Source organism: Eufriesea mexicana, unplaced genomic scaffold, assembly GCF_001483705.2.
Source record: "Eufriesea mexicana isolate 0111107269 unplaced genomic scaffold, ASM148370v2 scaffold472, whole genome shotgun sequence".
In the NCBI taxonomy this organism is placed as follows: Eukaryota; Metazoa; Arthropoda; class Insecta; order Hymenoptera; family Apidae; genus Eufriesea; species Eufriesea mexicana.
Genome location: NW_016908628.1, coordinates 293,486 through 319,184, shown reverse-complemented (window position 1 = coordinate 319,184; position 25,699 = coordinate 293,486). Strand labels below are relative to the sequence as shown.

General features: G+C 30.7%; 1 long non-coding RNA gene across 2 annotated transcripts in view; it reads right to left on the bottom strand.

Annotated features, from left to right (window-relative positions):
• The window catches only part of LOC108545516 (uncharacterized), a 232,606-nt gene that overhangs the window by 72,929 nt on the left and 133,978 nt on the right, over positions 1–25,699 (bottom strand). For both annotated transcript variants that reach the window (XR_001890091.1, XR_001890092.1), the window contains one exon: positions 3,493–3,572. This is a non-coding gene — a long non-coding RNA (uncharacterized LOC108545516). The remainder of the gene's footprint in view (positions 1–3,492; positions 3,573–25,699) is intronic.

Here is a 25,699-nt window from a genome sequence, read left to right as displayed (position 1 = left end):
TATGCAGATAAATAACATTCAGTTCATATCATTCCAATTTCCAGGTGTTAATGTTATTCGAATAGAATGCAATTGAAGTTTTATTAAACACATAAAGTTACTATTTTATTTATTTTATTATTGTGTCATAATTAATTGTATTATTAATTTTACTAGCTTATTATGAAATACTTTCAATTAGTGGTTCCATTATTTTGTTATAAAATAATTATATTATTATCTTTGTTAGTATGTTATGAAATAATCACATTATTAATTTTATTACTTTATGCAGATAAATAACATTAATTTCATATCATTCCAATTTCCAGGTGTTAATGTTATTCGAATAGGATGCAATTGAAGTTTTATTAAACACACAAAGTTACTATAAAGTTACTATTTTATTTATTTTATTATTGTGTCATAATTAATTGTATTATTAATTTTACTAGCTTATTATGAAATACTTTCAATTAGTGGTTCCATTATTTTGTTATAAAATAATTATATTATTATTTTTGTTAGTTTGTTATGAAATAATCACATTATTAATTTTATTACTTTATGCAGATAAATAACATTCATTTCATACCATTCCAATTTCCAGGTGTTAATGTTATTCGAATAGAATGCAATTGAAGTTTTATTAAACACATAAAGTTACTATTTTATTTATTTTATTATTGTGTCATAATTAATTGTATTATTAATTTTACTAGCTTATTATAAAATACTTTAAATTAATGTATAGTTTGTTATAATTTTGTTATAAAATAATTATATTATTATTTTTGTTAGTTTGTTATGAAATAATTATATTATTATTTTTGTTAGTTTGTTATGAAATAATTATTTTATTAATTTTATTCCTATGATCATTCGTTTATAACAGTTCAAATGTGAACATAATGGGACAAAAGCTATTTATATCATGAATAGTTCTTTCAGTAAATTCACACTAAAGAAAAATAGACCACTTGCTGTTATTAAAAAAAAAATTTTAATTAAAAAATTCGAATGTAGAAAATAAACGAAGAAGTTATCAATAACGATTAACTGGAGGCTTTATTTATGCCAATTGTATCCATAAATTGTAATCTCTTTTATTATCATCGAAATGCATGGAATCCGCAAAATCAGACTTTAATTAACATCGTTTCGAACAAAACTAGTGAGATTAAAAATTTTATTAATAATTCCTCCATTTCATCTGCAACGACCTGACAATTCATTATTGATGAATTGGAATTAATTTATGGGAGAGCGTAAATTGGGCGTTTAATTTAATTTCTTATTAAAGTGTTCAGTGCCCGTGAAAATTGACCAACCTTCGTTACTATGACACGAATAGTACATTTCGTATGCAAAAGTTGGACTATTTTAATATTTATTTTCACTGTTTAACAATTTCACTATTTAATTGGCGGTAAAAAATATTTTTTATTCCATTATTCATCGATTTCAATAAAATAACAATTTTAAATACACCTACAACACAGTATTTTAATATTATACATATCACTAGTTTTATTAAGCAACAGCTATCTATACGATATTTTATAATATATATTTATATATTAAAATTAAAAATAGAAAATAAAGATCGAGACAAAAGCGAGGAAAAATGATTTTAAATGTCTTTTGATTAAAATAAAAATTTCCTCGTTTCAAAATAAACGACATCATTCTTTCCTTCTATGAATATGCGACAACAAACACTGCGTAAAATTTGAAAATACTTGGAATGTGGCGATATTTGGTTGGCGAAGCACGTCTACGTGAACCGGTGCAAACACTTAGATTAGTTGCGTTCGCGGATACATACGTTGATTGTCGACAGTTTCAAAGTCTACGGAATTTAGTACATGCTCGCAGTCAGTCACATAAGCCGCATTCTCAGCAGATAAATCGCACGTCTGTGAATTCCACATACGTCAAGTTATTTCGTCGAATTAACAAACGTTATAAAATTGATGACATTTCTACGGAATTTAGTACATACTCGCAGTCAGTCACATAAGCCGCATTCTCAGCAGATAAATCGCACGTCTGTGAGTTCCACATACGTCAATTTATTTCGTCGAATTAACAAACGTTATAAAATTGATGACATAAATATTGGATAAATTTATTCCATAATCTACACACCTATTGAATCAGAAATTTATTAGATAAATTTATTGCATAAATTTATTACGTCACAGATAGAGAAGTTACTAGACAGGCATCACGAACTGCGACTCGCGCGCCATCTGTGCGTGCCGCCGATTAACACCGTTAACCAATCTATGATCATCCTTCATTCTATGCTTGTTTACTGTCTTCTGTCGCTCTCAGAATTTAATGAAATTTCGTTTCAAAGGCCTAACTAAGATATTTTCTTTTGATCATAATCTTAATAGTAATCATATTGCGATGATTATACTAATTAATATAGGAAGCTTAAAACAAAATATCCTCGACTATTCGATTTTTGTTTTATTTCTGGGACTCCAAGATAGAAGACTGACTAGAGTTGAATAGATATAGTAATTATTATACGAATTTTCAGAATTTCTTTGATCAAATAGTATCGTGTAATTGACTAAATAATTTTGGTAATACATGTTGATATGAGATATCACAAGAAACAAAACATTTTTATTTCAACAATAAAGTACGAATTTCCACATAAAAATTTATCAAGTGTTTTATATATACTACGATATTGCATGTATTAAGTTCCTTTTTTAAATATTTAATTCTCTGCACTCTGAGAGTTTATATAGTAATTTTATTTATTTCCCTATTTTTATCGGCGTGAACGAAACCAGATACCACTGTAGATTATCAGTGTATCCGCAGTGGCGCTAGTGGCGTGCAAAGTGTCAATATTATATATAACATGAAATACTAAATATTCTAATTTATACACTCTCTAATATCGATTATTTCGAATCTTCGAAAATAAAAATTTACAAAAGATAATCGAGTTTTCTTATTCTCTTTTTATTAAACGCGTGTAAGTACAGATTATTTCAAATTAAAAATTTTATATATTTCTTTTAATCTTCAACTTTAAACAATTTTTATTTAACGCTAGATTTACTGTATAATTTAAATATAGCGTAACTATAATAATACTAATGAAGATTGTGTGATGAAATAAATAAGTATATTCAGTTACATATTTATTTCAATAATGAATAATATTAATTCTGCTAAAAATAATTTTATAATAAAATTAATAATGTAATAAAATGAAATTTGAAATTTGCCATTTAGGCAGGTTCAGTATTTTTAGTGTTAAATACATTATTTAAAAAATTGTTTAGTTATTCACTTCCCAGAAATAGATAAATAAATTCACAGATTGCTACTGAATTTTTTTTCTTTGTATTTAGAGTATATTCTAATTAAAATAGTCATAATGATAATAGTTGCTAAATTCACTATGCTTCAGAGGTTTCATACATTCGGGGTACATACTTTTCCTCGCTGGAAAGGTCACTCAAATAAAATTGTACTCACCTTCCTAAATTTAATACGGACGACATTAACAGTGTCCCCCCGCCATGCTTTGAACACTTTTGACGAGGACTTCCTTCAACCTGCAAAATAAAAATGCAACAAAAATTTACTTTACGTTCCGTAACACAAGCTTTAGTGTATGATGCGATTTCTTCAAATACCATTAGACACACTTTTCGTAAGCTGTATAACATCACGCCCACACGTTTCCCTCTGCGTTTTCAGAAAAGTTTCCTCTTAAGGTGTAGGAAGAGAAACTATGTAACGTATCGTGAAAGCGTGGATGTTTGTAATTAATTAGAAAAACCAAGAAAGTTTGTGATTGAGAAAAAAGAGAAAACATTGCGGCAGATTTATTAAAAAATATGTTAGAAGTTTGCTGTTACGTTTTCACGAAAATGTTTGTTGAGGAGAAGTTTAAGATTGATTATACCTCATCTATATGCACAGTAAAACATATATGTATGAATTTATATTACAGTGATTTGTTATTATGCTACTTCTGTACTATAGAATTTATTAGAATATTATTATTACATTATATTAATTTGTTAGCTTATTATTAATGTATCATATTAATTCGTTATCGTGTCATTATATTACAATAATTTATTATCATATCATTGCTATATTCTAGTAATTTACTATTATATTATTATTAGATCGTAGTGATATATTAATGATTTATGTTACAGTAATTTAATTAAATTATATTATAGTAATTTGTTAGTAATTTATTATTGTATTATACCAATTTGTTATTATGGCATTACTATGTTATAATATTTTATTATAATATATTATTTTATTATTATTGATGCTATATTGTTACAATATTATTATTATATTAAGACTATTATTGTTATAATTGTTATAACAATATATTTCATCTATATACACAGTGAACACATATGTATGAATCTATATTACAGTGATTTGTTATTATCCTACTTCGATACTATAGAATTTATTAGAATGTTATTATTACATTATATTAATTTGTTACCATATTATTAACGTATCATACTAATTTGTTATCGTATTATTATATTACAATAATTTGTTATCATAACATTGTTATATCCTAGTAAGTTACTATTATATTATTATTATATCAAAGTGATATATTAATGATTTATGTTACAGTAATTTAATTAATTTATATTATAGTAATTTGTTAGTAATTTATTATTAGATTATAATAATTTGTTATTATGGCGTTACTATGTTATAATATTTTATTATAATATATTACTTTATTATTATTATATTAGCGTATTGATGCTATATTATTATTATATCATAATGATATATTAGTGACTTATGTCACAGTAATTTAATTAAGTTATATTATAGTAATTTGTTAGTAATTTATTATTATATTATAATAATTTGTTATTATGGCGTTACTATGTTATAATATTTTATTATAATATATTACTTTATTATTACTATATTATCATATTAACGCTATACTATTACAATAGCATTATTATATTAAGAATGTATTATCGTTATATTTTCATAATTTTTTATTATTTTCTATTATATTTTTATATCGAGAAAATTCATAGTAGGACAATTAGTTCAATTTCTACATTTTATCTCCTACGCTCCCTCAGAAACTACCTTTTAAAAGATAGTACAAATTTGAAATCTTTTTTCATTTTTTTCGTAGACTTCTCTGCTCTTCATTTACAAGCCCGGTACTTCTAAAACTAAATGTAGCTAATTGACGACTATTACGTTCATTAGCACTATTTTCCTCAAAAGCTATACTGATATTATTCGCTGTCAGAGTAGCCTAGTTCAGGCCCATAAAGGAAAATCACCCGAATTTCGAACGTGCCCACTATAGTAAAGAGAATATGTACCAAGGAACTTCCGATACTATTTGTGCAGAAATAACACAAAATGGCACAAATCGACATGCCACTTCATGGCATGAACCATATATTTTAAATCTAAATTCTATCCTTTTATATAACTTTTTCAAATCGTGAATTCTGTATAGTTCATTTTAATTGCAAATTGTATCTCGTTCTTCCAATTTTTAAGTTCCATATTATTTCTTCTTAATAATAAATAAATAACGTGGCGTTATATATATCAGAACCTAATTTAAATTCCCATAAATAATTGCATTTGATGAATTGTAGTTTCGCCTGTAATAATAACTTGATTTTATTTTAATTAATTTTCATTCGTTTTATATATTGTAGAGGATAAACAGTGGCAATGTTTATCGATAACAATTTATTAACAATATTATAATGTCATGCTGATAAAAATAAAGCTACGAATTATTCAGTGATAGGAGTTTGTAATAACTCTCGATATACTTCAACAGTTCTACTCTATTTCTCAACACTATATACTCAACACTATATTACAACACTCAACGATGTTCTCCGCTCAACTCTAACCCCGTTCGACTCTGACTCTCAATTTTAATCTACTGAGCTCACAACCTCGTATTATCCGTCGATCGCCCTCAGTGTACTTTTTATTTCTTCCCCACTATGCACACGCCTTCCGAAATTTCCCTTAAATATTAAAATTCAATTCCAGTCCCCGGGGACCGCCGCTAGATTTTCCGTTCAGGCCCGAATGGTCTTCAGTGACCGGCCTGAACTGAGAGCAAAAAGTGCTAATTTTTGGTGTTAAATTTCTCGCCATCTTTGGACCTAACGTTTGGGACATAAATTGTTGTAACAATTGGTACAGTGTCTCCGAGTTCTATGAATACTTCACCTACCACCGGTGTCCCACTTGACAGCCGAGTTTGGGCCTGAACGGAACGGCAAACAAAACAGGCTGGGCACTTAACGTGTGAAATATTAAAATTTGATTGCCTTAAATACTAAAATTTGATTTTCCCAAATATTAAATTTAAAATTTCTCCCAAATTTCTCCAAATTTACCATATTTGGTCATGTTAAGGACCTGATGCATTGCCTAGAAGTTTCCTCAGTACTCCTGGACTCTGTACCTTCGACCCTCGTTCTTTCTATAGACTTTAAAACTACGTGTACGCGGTGGAAAAAGTACTATACTGCGATATGTATCTAAAATGCCACGCGACCGAAGGGAATAAACAGAAAGGGGGTCGTAGAAGAGAAAGTTAGGGGCCCGGATGAAAATCAGATCCATCGGAAAACGATTATCAACAAACTTTACCGATGGGTCTGCAATGTTTTGAGTGACCTAAGGGGTGAGGTAGATTTTTGGGCAAGGTTGATAAAATAGCGTGAGACGATCCTCCAGATCGAGGAGTTTTCAAACATGCAGAAGACATAGAGAGGAAAATTCCGATACCGAATTGTTTGACCTTAGAGACCAGACTGTTGGATGATCGTAACTGTCTTCCTTGTTCCACGACGGAACACCGGTGTAGTCAGAAAGTTTGTCAGGATGTAATTAATACTTATATGAGCGATAGGTTTTGTATTTATATTTTTGTGTTCTTTCTGTAGTAAATAAGATTGTTAGAGCTGTAGCGACCATCATTCTCGCCCTCACCACTAGATGGACTCCGGACTTTCCCGCAAGTCCTCGGGAAACTCCCAGTTTCCTATATATATAACTTCCCGTCTTTCCAATAGTATTCCCAGTGTCTAAGGCAAGAGCCTGCTAAGCAAGCCTTACTGAAGTCCGCTAGCAGGCCCGGGACGAAACGCATCCCTTCCTTTTCCTAACGTCCCTTCTAGATACGCCAACCAAGAGGCTATCTGCGACGAGCGGACTTCGAACGATGGTGGGGGAGGACCCCCACAGAGCAAAAGTGACTCAAGTCATTCCCTTTGCTCAAGTGAGCAAAAGAAGATTGAATGTAAGGGATGCTTATGACAGAGCCAAATGCAAGTGAAAGCCTAGGAATGCATCTGAGTGTTTAGGATACGTGAGCCACCGATTGAGAACGAGAACATGAGTATGAAAGAAGGCAGAGTGCAAGGCTTAACACGTTGACGTCGGCGTGCATCACAGTGGGTCGCACTTGTATTTCACAAAATAGGTAGTAGAAAATAGGTTTATACTATTTTACCAACATAAGAATGCAAGGACGTGGAAGAGTCAGTATGTGTTTTAGAGTTAGTCATACCTAGTTTATTGAAAGATAGCGAGTGAGAGTCAGTCGTGAGTTATTAACGCTTGCAAGAAGAGTGCAAGTCGTTTGGGTCATTGGTTTAGTTGAAACTTTGTAGGTTCGTAGAATTAGTCATGCAGTTCAAGAAAATGTACCATTATAAGGTAGTACCAACTACTCGATAGTTTTTGAGATATTTATGATTAAAGCTTTATTATTCTTAACTACAGATTACTTTCGAATAGTTATCGATAGTGAAAATTAGGAACATTCCAACCAGAGTGAGAATTTTCGGATGTCGCCATTAGCCCACAACAGCACTTGATAAATATTCGAAATAAATCTGTAATTAAGACTGTTAAGCCTTGGAATGTCGTGCCGGTATTTTGTTCGGCCCTTGTTTAGAATAGACCCAGAAGACCGTTAGGGTCTTCTGGCAGCCAGATTCTAATTGCTGTTTTAGTTCAAGTTCCGTGTCCTTTCTATCTTCATTTTCAATGCATTTTCAAACAATTCTTTATTTCCCTCGGGTCACCGGACACGAGGCATTCTTTAGCCATTAATGTTAGAAAGCAGGCAACAGCACTTAGGATTTGGCTGACAATAGGCCTGCAAAGAAAGGGACCAGGCCATGCGCGATGTCGCGACTTTCGGAGCCATAAAGTAACGGGTCCTTCAGGAAGGATCACGAATGTGCGGGTGGCCCACCAGCAACCCCCTTTGAGGGAGAGGCTTCCTCCACCGGCAGACCTGGTCGCGGAAGACGGTCCTCCCTTCTTTGGGGGCATCTGATTCGCGGACCGAGGGCCCACCCTCGGTCCTGTCAACCACCAATGGGAAAACCGATTTCCCTTTGGAAACCATGGGCTCCGAAAGATCGTGCATCGCACAAGTTAGTTAGGTCAGTACCAGTCAGTCAGCAAATAACATTCGAAGAGTTCAGAAGAATTAACCGGAACAATTACAAAATATACAGGCCACTAAAAACACAAGTTCCTCAAGAAATTTGGTTCGTCATTAACCGTCGCCAATTGCGGACGACCTATTGACGATATACAAAGGCAATAATAAAACTTTAATCATAAATATCTCGAAAACTATCGAGTAGTTCCTCTTAAAATGATATATTTTCTCGAACTGGATGACTAACTCTACAAACCTGCAAAGTTTCTATTAAATCTATGACTTGCGCTCTCCTTGTTAGAATAAATTTTAGTTTAGAATAAATCATTTTTATATTTACATCAAATACAAATTTGACTAATGCTTCATAAATTAATCATTCTATGCATCGTAGATGTAAATACTGAATATTCAATTACCATGCAACTTTCATTTACATGCACATTATGATGCTACGATTTCTGTTGTTAATGATGCAGGTGAACCGAGAAATCTCCAATTTTAATTTCATTCGATTCAAAGAAGTTTAATGTAATACTTGAATTTAACATAATATAATACTTCGTTTAACAAAATTTACATTCATTTACACACAGAACCGGATTTTCATGCATTCTTCGATATCATAAATTCCAATTCTTTATCTTTATCTCCCAGCTTTTCATTTTTACGAAATCCTCATTTCCATTGAAAGGAAAAATATATTTTTCAGGAAAAGAAGACTAATAAAGTGCACTGAAATAAATAATTTCTAACATCAAATAAAATCCAATTAGATCTCAAGAATATTACGATTAATTCATAGTTTTTTTTATTATTTATGGAAACTAACGAATAATAAATTATTCGTCGTATTTTTTATCATTTAATTATCAAATTTGCAATAATTGCAATTTAAATATTAAATGCAAATATTAATGTACAAAGCATAGCTGCGATAATGTTAGAGACATATTTGAAGCAGAAGGAGAATCAAAGACTGCATCGTACAATGGTCATTATAATTTTACTGGTCTTGTTTCGAACCCACAGCTATTAGCAGGTAAACGATATCGGTTAATAAGACCTCTGTAAAAGCAGTGAAATTGTAGTAAACGAGAAGAGAATTTTTCTACCTCCACTTTTTCTTCGATAGCGTAATGTCTGTGCTGCAGATTGTCCAAGTGGGAGCAGGCTTATTAAAAACATAAGTACCATGGACGAGGAATTAAAACGACAGTGATTGCTCGATAACACGATACGATAATAACCCATGGAATATGTGAATTCAGTGAATTTTTAAATTATTCCAAGTACTACATTTTCAGATTCATATTCAGAGCTCCGGCAAGATTTCTTGGAAAGAGTTGAACGTAATAATTTTGATTAAGAGATGTAATGATAACGAATAATCTACAGTGATTCTCCAAATTACCAAAGTGTTATATTACAGATCGCAGTGATTTATATTTTTTAAAAAGTTTCTTAGATAGGGTTGAATTTAATAATTTTGATTAATGAACTGGATGATGTGATATAATATAATAACCTATTATGTTACTCAGATTATTATTTTTACTGACTTTATTTATATTTTTAAGTGAACTGCTAGAATAAGATTGAATGCAATAAATTTGATTAAGAGATACGAATAATATTATTAGTATTTTTTATTATTATTTAGTATTATTTGGTATTATTTTAGTATTACTTAATAATTTTATTATTATTAGTGAAATGGATTATATATATTATATTCTATTAACAATAATTAGTGGAAAAGAAGCTTCTGTATAACTATAAATAACTGCGAAAAATTTGCAGAAATAGTCATTTTTGAGTATATTAAATATTATAAAGATTCTATCTCTTAATTAAAATTATTACCATTTTTAAAGAAGCTTCTTCACTTGAACCTAATCAACGCAATATCTAAAAATAAATTTGAATTTTGTTAAATAAATAAAACTTTATACAACTTAAATTACTATTTTTACAAATTTTACGTAGTTATTCATATTTTTAAAGAAGCTTCTTCAATCGAACCTAATTAACGTAATAACTAAAAATAAATTTGAATTTTGTTAAATAATATTTAGCAAAATATTTAATAAAACGTTATACAACTCAAATTACTATTTTTACAAATTTTACGCAGTCATTTATATTTTTAAAGAAGCTTCTTCAATTGGACCAGATCTACATAATATCTAAATTAAATTTGAATTCAATAAAAGTGACGATTTGCTTGACTTTGATAACAATTTAATAACTGCGATAATTAAAAGGAAATTAATGACTTGCTTAAACATTTTGTTAAAATATCTAATCTACCAAAGCCTTTGAATTTCCGACTGAAAACATAAAACACGCAGCACGAGATACCCAAGACATGCAAATCAATATACTTGCCATTATACCAGCAAGATAATTCAAACTTCTGCCACGGACAATAGAAACTCTCTGCGTAATTAGCAAAATTTGAAAAGAATTTAATGACATTGGACATAGCATCCTTAAAACTACATTTCTCAAGCTGCCAAGTGAGTATCCAAATAAGATACGGTTACAAAAATTAAGACAAGTGCTATCGTTTCACTTAGTCCTCTTTGCAAAGAATTACAAGAGTCATTGTGATTGTAGCGTCCTATTTATCGAATCCCTTCGATATCCTAGAACGCTTATCAAGCGCCAAATTTATATTGCGTGACTAGTTGTAATAATAAGGATCCCGAAGTGCGTGTTGATAAAAGAGAGCGTTTATTTATAGAAAGTATAGAATAGTTATAATGGAGACGTTGAACGGAGTACCGTTTCGAACACGCGTTTATACGTGTAAGTAAGATGTTTCAAGGATCGGTGTCGAAGACGAACCGATTTCTCGAATTTGATCTATGTCGTGTCTCGTCGTGTCCTGTCCGGTGTTTTCTCCAGTTTAGTTCCGATTGGGCAAAATAAACGTTGGTGGTGGAAAAGTAAGGAGTTTTAATTGGACAGAGGGTGCGACGGAAGGACCTTTGGCTAAGGAGTAGGAAACTGTCAAGGAGCCGATTTTTGATGGTCAATGACGCGATTTATAAGGGGTGTCCGTCCGTCGCTCGTTGGGTCTGTCACACGTGGGTCCCATCTGTCGAGTCTGGTACTTGTAAAAATTCCTAAACTTTCGCCTTTACCTTTGCAACTTAATCCGCTAGAACGGCGGTGAGGCAGATCTATCCTCCGGAATTGCAGTCGCGATATAAAATATATTGTAAACCGTTAGGTCTGTTAAAAGTGTAAGCCTTGGAATAAAAATGATGTTATAAACACGCTCTCCGGGACGGAACAGTGATGATCGATGTTTCTTTTTTTTGTTTTTTCGAATGACTTGGCCCCGAATGCTAAAGACACGTTAGTGTGGGAGAAATAGAATTTTTGATTAAATGTCGGTGTTTGTGAAGGACCTTTAGTCGAGGAGTGGGAAATTGTCAAGAAAGTTTCTCATTCGGTATTGTCTTCGAGTTCTGTATGACTTCTGATGCGTCATCTTCGAGTTCTGTAAGACTTCTGTAATGCCTTGTCGTGTTCATTTTGATTGTCATACTATGCATTACGGTGCATTAGAAAGGTGGGACACTTTTAATCCCAGTGTGACCCAAAGAGTTAACCCAGTCATCTCTGCCCCCTTATGTATCGCGTGCACAGGCCACTATCCGGCTGGACGGACCAAAAAATGTGTCGCTTCGCGAGTGAATTCTATGGCAATTCTGACGGGTTTTAAGACCGTCTCACGATTTCGTAATGTTGCCAGCCAAATTAATATTGGACAACTGTTTCGATTAGCACGAGCAAAAGGATGATCTCGGCTGGAGTCGAACGCTAGACTCTGGTACAACGATAGGAACCGAACTCTTAGAGGTCTCGATTGGTAGGCTCGAACAATTTTCGTTGACGATTCGTTGAGAACTGTTCTTCTCGATTTTCCTAAGATCGGTCTTAGGAAAAATCGGGAGCTCGCCAAATATTGGCTGATTGGACCAGGGCGTTCCCTTGGTCCGCAAATCGGTCACCTTGAAGGAAGGGAAGGTTCTCCCAAACGAAGACGGTGGTGGAGGGAACCCTCTCCTCCAAGGTGAGGTACGTGAGGTCCACCCGCGCGCTGGTGACTCCATCAGCCGTTTATGGCCCCTTGCTAGGGCCTGAGGCTCCTAACGTGTGCGGACCACGTGGAGCCCTTAGGCCTATTGTCAGCCAAGTCTTAAGATCCGTCGCCTAATTTCGTTAAATTAGGGTTTTCAAGGATTCTCGTGTTCCGCGACACGAGAAGTCATAATAAACGTGAAAGTTTTCAAACATGCAGAGGACATGGATAGGAAAAATTCCGATGCCGAATTGTTTGACCCTAAAAACCTGGCTGTTGGAAGACCGTAATGGCGTCTTCCTTGTTTTACAACGGAACATCTTATACTAGTGAATTTACAGTGTACAGTATTGAGTTTCGAATTACAAAATTCAGTCGTGGAATAAAGTATAGAAAATTTCGAAACTTATTCTATTACGTGAACGATAGAGTTCGTGTGAAGCTGATATAAAGTGTTGGTAGAACGGACGTATGAAGGAAGGATACTTGGTGTAGAGTGTTAGAGATGACAGAAGAGTGTTGGGCCAAGTGCTTGAGGTTATCGCAAGCATGAAGAATGTATGGTCACTTCTGGGTGGACATGCTCGAATGTCTTTTTCAAATGGTTGGACGCGGTGAAAGAGATATAGCAACGGATAAAGCAGAATGTGCATGTGCAACATGTATGATTGAGAAAATGCATGCATGCATTAAGAGTCAGATTTCAGAGTCAGTGGAAGCCACTGACGATAAGTATTTTATATAATATAATATAATGTGATATAAACAAAAGCTGTTCCAAAATTCGCAAGATTGAATTTGGCGCCATTTATGCGGTAGTGTTGCCAACGAAAGAGAAGAAGGCAGCGTGACAGCTGACAGTTCGAGGTTATTAAGCCTTTGCACTCGATGATTTTGTCGTTACAGAAAAATAGTAATTCGAAGATTTTCTGGCATAAAGTCGACGATAATTTTAAACCAGAAATAAAAAATCGTACAGAAATTAAGATGTAGAATTATTTTATTTCGATATTCCACGCATCGTAGGGTAATTGTAAATTTGATATATTAATTAATATCCATCTTTAGAATCTGATCAAATGGCGGCCAAATGGTTAAATAACGGAGCGCCACAAGAAGAACAACGCGTCTTCATAGTTGAGCAATATTCGCAATTTTTAATTAAAAACCTGTGCTTTCTGTCAAAAATGATTTTGGAACACCCTATATAAAATAGAAATTTAAAATTAAAATTTCAAAAACTAAATTACATTACTGCACTGTCGAATAATTAAAATGAAAAATTTCTGTCTGAGAATTTTCTATATAAATTAAATATGAAATAATACGAATATATAATGTTAATTAAAAACTACAATTTTATTTTTCGGTTTTGAAATTTCCGATTTTTGGAAAGATTAATATTTTTCATTTAATGACAACAAACTTTTCTCTAAATATTTTTCTTATTAACTACCACAGAAAAAGCTCATATATACAATCAATTCGTAGACCATATTTATTTTTATATTATATTTTATGTACATAATATATTGTTATAAAAGTTATGTGTATGAATTTCCATAATTAGAGACACGATTAAAAAGAAACCAGAATTAAGCACAATTAAAGAAGTACAATAATGCATGACAGTATAAGGACATCGATAACCCACGAATCGATATGCTATTTGAAATAGCAAATAAAAAGGAATGAAAAATGGAGGTGTAAAATATGGTCATCGTCGATGACAATAAAGCGTGTTCTTAAAGGTATCGCATAAAACACGTTGAGGGGGAAAAAAGGATTCTTAAACATGTTTTATGCATATGGTTCCCGATGCAGGCAAGGAGCGTGAATATTTTTTGGAAGAGAGAAGTCGGCCAACAGTGAAATTATTCCGTACATTTTTATCCGATTCCCATCGGATAACCTCCACAGGGGTACATAAATTTTTCTCGTGTAATTCACAGGGTTAAATTCGAACTTCGTTGGAAGAGGGTGTTTGTAATCGATGTTCGAACGATATTCAAGGTGCAATTTGCAGCGAATAAAAAACGGGGTTTATGTCAGACTAGGGAGATTTTATTTTTGATAAAATGTGGAACGCAATTATAAAGGTAGAAAAATAGAATGAGTGGATTTTTAAGAAAAATAAAAATAATTATCAATACTTTTGTGATTTTTGTTATTTATGTTATCTGAAATAATTATTATAAGGAAAAACGAAGTTATTTTAATATTACCATATTTTTGCACGTTTACCATTTTCTCTATGCGTTCTGGATATGAAGTTTTACAATTATAAGTTTCATGGTTTTAAGTTAACTATTTCTTTTTTAAATGAAATATTACATTATTCAGTACTTCTTAATTACAGTGATACTAATGTAAATATGATATATTAGGTGTAAATAAAATTTCAATGGTTTCAATTTTTGTTTTAATGTATACAGATAGTTCATACTGTGATATCTTTATCATTTGATAATTATAAATTTTTTGTAATTATTATTTGATAATATTGGGAATTATAGAAATTGTTCGATTTTATTCTCGCGAATTAGACGATTGATTAATTCCGGGTATTTAATTCGATCAGAAACGTTCTCAAGCCCTTAATAACCGAGTAATAGAACACATTGATGTAATAATGGGGGTGTTAACGAAATAGAAGGGATTACTCGATTTCTCCGTTCGTGAGATTCTAATGGAGCATTTAGCTAACTATAATTGCTAACTGAACCGTCTCGAGTGACTGATATAGAAATTCGTACTGAAAGAGTAGCAATCGATTAAACTATTAAATACTTCCATAAACATATCGATATTTGTAAAATTATTTTTAATTAATCGCTTATTACGAAATGCTCGATATTTTATATTTTTATATTCCTTAACTAATAACGCGATTAACAATTAAGAACTTAATTAGTGATTACACATTATTAGCATTATTTTTACCACCACAGTGGTATCTGAGATTAACAAATGAAATAAAATAAATATTTTAATAAATACTTCAAATAATATAACAATAATTTTTTTAATATTTTTTAAATATAAATATTGTGTTTAAAAAATGCTTGCAATAATTTAAAGTATATACAAGAATAGTACAAATTTATAGTATTATATAATTTATAAGGTTATATATTTAGAAGCATTATTATATTATAAATTAAACAATTTGAAATATATCAAAAAATACTTTACATAATTAAAATTTGATTACTGATCAAAAATTAACAAAATTAGTTGTGTCGGATAATACAATAGATTATTGAAGTAAATAATAAATTTCATAAATATTTCAAAATTTACTCGGTTAATCATTTATTATGCAATGTGATAGTATTTTATATTTATATATTCTGGACATAACATTGAATTAGACATATCAATTATTAATCTATCTAGAATTTCTAGAAATTTCTAGATCATTTTAAAATTATTTTAAATTATATTAAATTACAAAACGAGGTTTAGAAAATTTCATTTACGTTTAAAAATTGAAATATCAGTATATTTTTTTCTCGACAGAAATTAGTAGACACGATACCGTACTTAACATTGAATTAGGCATATCAATTATTAATTTATTTAGAATTTCTAAAAATTTCTAGATCATTTTAAAATTATTTTAAATTATATTAAATTACAAAACCAGGTTTAGAAAATGTTATTTATGTTTAAAAATTGAAATATCAATATATTTTTTTTCGACAAAAATTAGTAGACACGATACCGTACTTAGCATTGAATTAGGCATATCAATTATTAATTTATTTAGAATTTCTAGAAATTTCTAGATTATTTTGAAATTATTTTAAATTATATTAAATTACAAAACGAGGTTTAGAAAATGTTATTTACGTTTAAAAATTGAAATATCAGTATATTTTTTATCGACAAAATTTGGTAGACATGATTACTTTAGATCTGTATATAGCAACATCCATTTGCTCTAAAAATTTTAGTAAATGTGTAATTATAAAATTGAAAATCACGCGAAGAATTTAATAATAAGTAAACATCGTCAGTTTTGCATACTCTCTTTTGAAACTATATTTGTTACAATGTACGATGAGAGGAATTTCCCCGTAATATGGATGCACATGATTTCCACAGATTTAATGTGAAATTATATGAGAATAATATGAAAATTTATTGGTTCAATTAAACAATGTATAAGGTAGAGATATTATCTGCGTTACTTCGAATAATTTTCTCCTGCAGGACGTTCTCCTCGTTTATTTCGTAATATAATCTCTTTGTAAATTTTATTCGATTTATCATAAAATCACATTCATTGTAAATCCCACGCGTAATCAAATTCTACAAAGATTATTACTTGTAATATTATTTAATCATTTCTATAGATCAAATTCACGTGTAATTTATTTTAAGAATATTTTACCTTTATAATTTTCATATTTTATTTTTATTTTTAGTAACTTTATCAAAGGAGACTTGATAATGATCTCTAGTATGGCGAAATTTTTGGAAGAAAGGAGTGACTCAAGATTATATAATTTCTGCAAATTATGACACTACAAATTTATATAAAGCAGAATAATTTAGATATTACAATAAAAATTGAAATGCTTTTTAAGATATTTTTGATACGTAATAAATAAAATTAATTATTAAGTAAAATACGTGTATTAGAAAATCATAGTAAGGCTATAATTTATATAAGTTAAAATAATTTTTACCTCATTACAATAAGAATAAAATATTTGGTAAGTAGTAAATAAAGTTTTTAAAAATTGATATTAATTTTAAAGTAAAGTACGTTTATTCAGAAAATAGGATGAAACTTGAAGACGTGGTTAGGGGTTTTACTGAGCTCATTATTCGTAATTTCATTTTAAATACTTTATGCACTAAAAACTTGTAATATTTATCTCTTATGAAGTACCAATTTCATTAACCTCTTCAACTCGACAATTTTTTCGTTTCAAGGATGTAACAACTCTAATCTTGTCAGTTATAAAGCTAATGACACTTTTTATAAATATTATAATATAAATTTATATATTAAAAGAAAAAGTATAATATTTTTCAAGTAGTTGAAATTACAAAATTATTTACAAATATGAAATAATATAACAAATACCAAATAAAAAACTTAAACGAATATATGTATATCAAACAACAAGAAACATATTAATATAAATGTATCAGAAAAATTGTATTACGAAAAACAAAAACATAAATAAAGTTAGAATGTTTACATATAAATTCACTAAATCACTGCCTCATATCGACACGTTTTTTAAGTACAGAGTAAACACAAACACCTTGTTTAATATTAGAACAAATTTCACTTAATTCCACCTAAAAATTTCGCGCAAGCGTTAATAGGACGAACTTATTATAAGATCTACTCAGCATGATCATATTACACAAGGTGTGTCGTAACTGAGGCGTTTTATACTTCTTCCACGCTTCAGGATAGAAGGAGATAACGCAGGGAAATGTTCAGTGGCTTAACAAGATGAAAATTGTATAATTCCATTTAAAAGAGAAGCGCAATTGCATTTTCTGTGCTCGGCGATGTGCCTAACTTGATAAAACTAAGGCTCGCGAACTTGGAGCTTGCCAAATATACAGTTTCCGTGTCTTTGTCGTCTCTGTCTCCCTTAACCAATGGTACTTTGCAGATTCTACCGTTTGTCCGCCATTTTGTATGTATTGACGCAGTGTTTTCTTCATTTCAAACGTGTTTTTCTTTCAGTAACGATTGAAATTCATAATTGTAAGATCGTTTTAGGTATATGTATTTAAGGTTGTCCGTCATTTAGTGTATATTAGCATAAGATTCCTTTCATTTTAAACATTTTGTGGTTGTGATATTGTTTTTGATGCAGTTATCGTAGTTAAGATTGTCCACCATTTTAATACTGCGTTCCTTTCATTTTAAATTTGATTTTCCTTTATTATGAATAAAATCTCTGACGTATTTAAGACTGTCCGCCATTTAGTGTATATTAGCATAAGATTCCTTTCATTTTAAACATTTTGTGGTTGTGATATTGTTTTTGATGCAGTTAACGTAGTTAAGATTGTCCACCATTTTAATACTGCGTTCCTTTCATTTTAAATTTGATTTTCCTTTATTATGAATAAAATCTCTGACGTATTTAAGACTGTCCGCCATTTAGTGTATATTAGCATAAGATTCCTTTCATTTTAAACATTTTGTGGTTGTGATATTGTTTTCGATGCAGTTAACGTAGTTAAAATTGTCGACCATTTTAATACTGCGTTCCTTTCATTTTAAATTTGATTTTCCTTTATTATGAATAAAATCTCTGACGTATTTAAGACTGTCCGCCATTTAATGTATATAGCATAAGATTCCTTTCATTTTAAACATTTTGTGGTTGTGATATTGTTTTTGATGCAGTTAACGTAGTTAAGATTGTCCACCATTTTAATACTGCGTTCCTTTCATTTTAAATTTGATTTTCCTTTATTATGAATAAAATCTCTGACGTATTTAAGACTGTCCGCCATTTAATGTATATAGCATAAGATTCCTTTCATTTTAAACATTTTGTGGTTGTGATATTGTTTTTGATGCAGTTAACGTAGTTAAGATTGTCCACCATTTTAATACTGCGTTCCTTTCATTTTAAATTTGATTTTCCTTTATTATGAATAAAATCTCTGACGTATTTAAGACTGTCCGCCATTTTGTGTATATTGGCGCAGTGTTTTCTTCATTTCAAACGCGTTCCTCTTTTCTTTTATTAACAACCATTAACAATAAGAGATCATTAGCAAGCACATTGTGTACATAAGTTGCAGATAGTTGTGCCGATAATTATGAAATTGGTTTAAGTCAAAAATCCAAAAGAAATAATTTTATTACATATTCTGTATTGCATTCATCGACACTATAATAAAATAAAACTATTTTTGCAAAAATAAAGGAAAATTGGATCTTTATACTAACTTTCCTGCTTTGTTGAAATTAATTTTTTAATTCATAATTTATTTAAAACACGAAAATTTTAATATTTCAATAAGAAACATATATGAGTTACAATTAGATCACTTTTATAATTACTGGCATAATTAATTATATAAAATGAAAGTGAATAAACCAATATGTTATTTAAAACAAATCTGGTTCAGGCATGAATTCGTATCCTTGATGGATAATTTTTATATCTTTAATAATTCGAATTTTAAATTTCAATAAATAGTAATGCACATGAGTATAGTACACAAATTTTACTCAGAAATATTTTAATAATAAAACGTGTAATATCGCAATTTCATAATTTTTAATTATTTCAAATTATGACAAATGTCGTATTGATTCAATTTTTAAATTTCATCGAATGTTAAATATATACAGGGTCTACCAGATTATAATGTTTAAACTGTGTCAGTATATTCTATGGAACTAAATAGGAAAATGTTCATAAACATAGGTCATTTAAAGCTTTATTAAAAAATTATAACGAAAATATGGAATACAGGTGGAATACAAGTTTAATAAGTTACTAACAGCTATTATTTGTGAAAATTATTTTCAAAATCTCTGGCTACCTGAAGTTTCAAACACAGCTTACATAAACGTACTACGAGACCGTAAATGTAAATATTACTGATTTATTCCAGCCAATGGTCTCAGTAACAGCAAGTCGATTTACTATTCCACTTATATTCCATATTTGTGTTATAATTTTTCAACAAAGCTCTAAATAACCTACGTTTATAAACATTTTATTCATATTTAGTACTAAAAAATATTCTAACGAGGTTTGAACATTAATACCTGGAACAGCCTGTATATCAAGCAAGTTTCGAACACCAACTTCTAACCTAACCTAACATAACCTTACAACATCGAATTATTAAAGCAATGGCAATAACTTAATTTTTAAACGTCGTTAAACAAAATCCTGATTATACTTGAAATTTATTCGAATAGATATTTGCCGTATATATAGCAAATAAGTTTCCCCTATTCTCTTTTTAAAATTCTGCTTAACAACTTCGAACCTAACCTAACATAACCTTCCAGCACCGAATTATTAAAGCAACGACAATAACTTAATTCTTAAACGTCATATACAGCCCGTATATCAAGCAAGTTTCGAACACCAACTTCTAACCTAACCTAACATAACCTTCCAATATCGAATTATTAAAGCAATGGCAATAACTTAATTTTTAAACGTCGTTAAATAAAATCGCGATTATACTTGAAATTTGTTCGAATAGATATTTGTCGTATATATAGCAAATAAGTTTCCCCTATTCTCTCTTTAAAATTCTGCTTAACAACTTCGAACCTAACCTAACATAACCTTCCAGCACCAAATTATTAAAGCAATGATAATAACTTAATTCTTAAACGTCGTTAAATAAAATCGCGATTATAATTGAAATTTGTTCGAAAACAACTTCTAACCTAACCTAACATAACCTTCCAGCACCAAATTATTAAAGCAATGATAATAACTTAATTTTTAAACGTCGTTAAATAAAATCGCGATTCTACTTGAAGTTTGTTGGAAAAGATGTTTGTCATTAAAGAAACCCATGCTAGGAAACGTAACAGCAATTCGATCGTTTCGTCATACGAGAAGGTGATTAAAGTTAATGATCAATTACGCAAGATCTTCGAAGGACGAAATTGCGTATAAAGGCCGGAGTGCACGGGGACCAAATGCGCGTTTTAATCTACTTCGTAATTATTATTAACATTCTCCCACGGTTAACGTTAACGAAGTTGGACTTTATATTCCGCTGCCACCCTCCTCTTGGTCGCCAGCATCTGCGAGACTACGCGGACTATTAAGTCAAGCGAAGTATTTTTTCTGCTAATGTAGCAAACTGTTACTTATCCCACATTAACACGTTCATTAACACGGTAGTCACCGGTACTAATTTTTTAAATTCACATTTGCATCATGGCTCTACTTAAGGTGCCGTGTTCAGGCATCAGCGACGTTCAACTGACGACTAGCCCGTATCACCGCGCGCGTATCAGCACCTACTCATAATAGCAGTTGAAAGGATTTTTACAACAAAAGTAAAACTTGTTAAGAATGTAACAAACCGATGTAGATGAGATGCTCACAAGAGGGATCAAACGTGATCTGTGGCATATGAAGAATATTCAGCAATTGGTAATGGAAAAAGTTAGCTCGCGGATTATTCCGCGCTCGGTGATAGGCGACTGTCGTAGCTCGCGGAATATTCCGCACTCGGTGATAGGCGACAGTCGTGGCTCGCGGAATATTCCGCGCTCGGTGATACGCGACTGTCGTGGCTCGCGGAATATTCCGCGCTCGGTGATAGACGATAGTCGTGGCTCGCGGAATATTCCGCTCTGTGATGCAAATGGGTTAAATTTACATTTGCTTTATTCTAACCATTTCCCGAATATTTCAGCAACGCTAATGAACAGAAGACATTGCGAGATAAACAGTGCGTTATTTTTATTTATTTATTTATTTATTCAGTTCATTATATTATTTGATAATTCATCATAGCCAAAGAATAATGGAAATTTTATTGTGATAGTCAACGCGTTAATAGGAACAAGTATATTCACACTTGCTGTTTTATGTGTAAATAAAGCGACAAAGATTAGGAAAATTTAATTTTAAATTTATATCATATTGATATCGAATTAATTTATTTAACGTGTTTTGTTTTTGGCGAAAATTGATAGTTTTGGTTAAAATTTTGGGATAGAGAGAGAACATTGTATTGGAAAGTTCAATTTTTGAGAAATATTTATTTTTAGTATTTTGATTTTTGTTATACTTGTTTTCTTTATGTGTTGGATTGGAAGATGTGATTTTTGATTATTGAAAAAGCTACTTTCACTTTTTTATCCTAATAAAATTTTAATTTTATGATTGAGAAGTTATATTTTAATATTTCATTTTTGAAAAGGAGTTATTTTTGCATTTTATGGCATTTCGATCATTGTCATACTCGTTTTGTTTATGTATTGGGTTGAAAAACGTGATTTTTGATTAATGGAGAATTTGTATTCCTTTATTTTATATTTATTTTACGTTTATGGAGAAGTTGCAATAAAAAGTCAATAAATTTGAAAAATTTTTGGCTCCTGTGTAATATTTACGTATCTTTAACAATAATAGATTAAATTAATTTATTTTAAATATCAATTTTAATTTCTTGTGCAATATTTTAATTGTTTAATTATTTGGATACGTACAATGAGACGTATTAAGATAGAAAATTGCAAAGTTGAATTTGAATAAAATTTGAATGACTTTATTTAAATAAAAATGCTATGTACAATATCTATTATTTTTAAATGTAACACGTATCAAATACAAAATTAAAAATTATCAACAAATATTATAATTTATAACATATAAAAGCAAATGAATTCACATTCGATACGATAACAAATTATTTCACATAACAAATAACCAAAAAATCATTATATTTAATTTAAATATTTGATTACTACATTTTTACAATGTCACTGTTGAAGGTCATAAAAAGAAAATGATTACGTGATATTTTGGATATATTTTACATAGTATTCCTGCATAAAAGTTTGATTCTTCTCATAAACCTCAAAGATAGGTCACAGTATAATGTTAACAACGGAAACGAGTGTATGGAACAAAATTTTCGAGAAACTTCTTCGCCTGTGATCTAAGAAGACAGGAAAGTAAACACCGTTTTACGTGCCAGTCGTATTTCACAGTCCTAAAATCCAAATTCCACGCTTTCAGCCATAAAAAGAATAATCACTTCCTCCGACTGCCATTACAAATTACACGAAGCGAAAGCAGTTCTCTAAACCAAAGCTAAAACGTCGCTTTTACGAGGTCAAGCCGTAATAAACTTCCACGCTGTTGAGACTTCTCTTTACTCGATAATAAAGGAAACAGTTTCACTAATAACATACGAAGGTATGGAAGAGCAAACAATATCAAGTTTACAACAAATAATACTCAGCAACGCAGAAATGGAACAAATAGAACAAATACTCAGGAGACAGAAATGAATTAACAAAGACCGCAATTAAATATATACTATGTTCCTGAATTTTACTAAATATTGAAAGGAATACAACGAGATTGAAAATTATTCGCAATTAAACGTATATCAAATGTCTAAACCCCACTAAAATATTAGAATATTAAATTAGGCACAGCGAAATTAGAAAAATTATATGGATGAACATACATGTGACTGACCTAAACCTAATTATACTGTTTTATAGCAATATAAATTTTCTTGTACAATATATTTTCTTATATATAATCTATATCATAGAATTGGGGAATGATGATTAATAATCACAATTCTTGTGTAGTAACTGGAATTAGGAAAACATGGCAATGTTCAGAATAAATAGTTTTCATTGAATCCTCAGAAAAAGTCTGACCCACAATGTTCTTTAACTTACCACCTAAGCCAAATTATACTGTTTTATAACAATATATAATCTATTTCATAGAATTGGGGAATGATGATTAATAATCATAATTCTTGTGTAGTAAGACTTAGAATAAATAGTTCTCATTGAACCCTTAGAAAAAGTCTGGCCCAGAATGTTCTTGAAAGCTTTAGATTTTAGCTTTAGTTCTTTAGATTTGAAATTTAAACTATAGGTCAATAATTTTATATATTTCTCATCTTATAACGCACTGAAACTAATTACTAATATTCTATGGTGCACTAAGAAATATACTACGTATTTCGTTAATGCCAAAAAATGTTGGAGGATGAATCCGACAGCACAGTAATAACACGACGTTTTATTAGGGAAACTATGTGTACCCATTGAATTAATATTTTAAACTATAAAGCGATATCGAAGAGGATCAGAGTAAATAATAATACGAACAAAAGACTATATATGAAATTAATCCCTATCCAAAATATAACAGCAATAGTCAGTATTCCAGTCAGAGCCACCTAGATAAATCCAAAATCTTCACCAAAAAATAATATCAACAAAAATAAATAAAAAATATCGAGAAAGGGAAAAGAAAGGAAGCAAGTGAAACGTATCGAAAAAGAAAAGAACGGTATCAAATAAATACAACAGTATCAAATAGGGAGACTAAAATGGAACAACCTGTACACGAGAAAATGAAAAGAAACATCACGTTTGCTCGCAAGAGATAAAATTAAAATTCTTAATTTTAATTTAACTTCATCCACGTATTCAACATAGCGTGATTAGAGCGCGAGAGGTTAGAGGACCGGGTGGTGATAGTGTCTGCCATTTACACAAAATCGAAATCTTCACCAAAAAAATAATATCAACAAAAATAAATAAAAAGTATCGAGAAAAGGAAAAGAAAGGAAGCAAGTGAAACGTATCGAAAAAGAAAAGAACGGTATCAAACAGGGAGACTAAAATGGAACAACCTGTACACGAGAAAATGAAAAGAAACATCACGTTTACTCGCAAGAGATAGAATTAGAATCCCCAATTTTAATTCAACTTCATTCACGCATTCAACATAGCGTGATTAGAGCGCGAGAGGTTAGAGGACCGGGTGGCGCTAGTGTCTGCCATTTACATAAAATCGAAATCTTCGCCAAAAAATAATATCAACAAAAATAAATAAAAAGTATCGAGAAAAGGAAAAGAAAGGAAGCAAATGAAACGTATCAAAAAAGAAAAGAACATTATCAAATAGGGAGACTATAGCGTGATTAGAGCGCGAGAGGTTAGAGGACCGGGTGGCGCTAGTGTCTGCCATTTACATAAAATCGAAATCTTCGCCAAAAAATAATACCAACAAAAATAAATAAAAAGTATCGAGAAAAGGAAAAGAAAGGAAGCAAGTGAAACGTACCGAAAAAGAAAAGAACGGTATCAAACAGGGAGACTAAAATGGAACAACCTGTACACGAGAAAATGAAAAGAAACATCACGTTTGCTCGCAAGAGATAGAATTAGAATCCCCAATTTTAATTCAACTTCATTCACGTATTCAACATAGCGTGATTAGAGCGCCAGAGGTTAGAGGACCGGGTGGCGCTAGTGTCTTCCGTGGAACTTACGTAAGATTTGTTGGGAGGTGCGTCGAGGCTGAGGCACTATGGCATTTCGGTGTAAAAGGGAAGTCCGTGCAAAAAAGGGAACAACCTAAGGG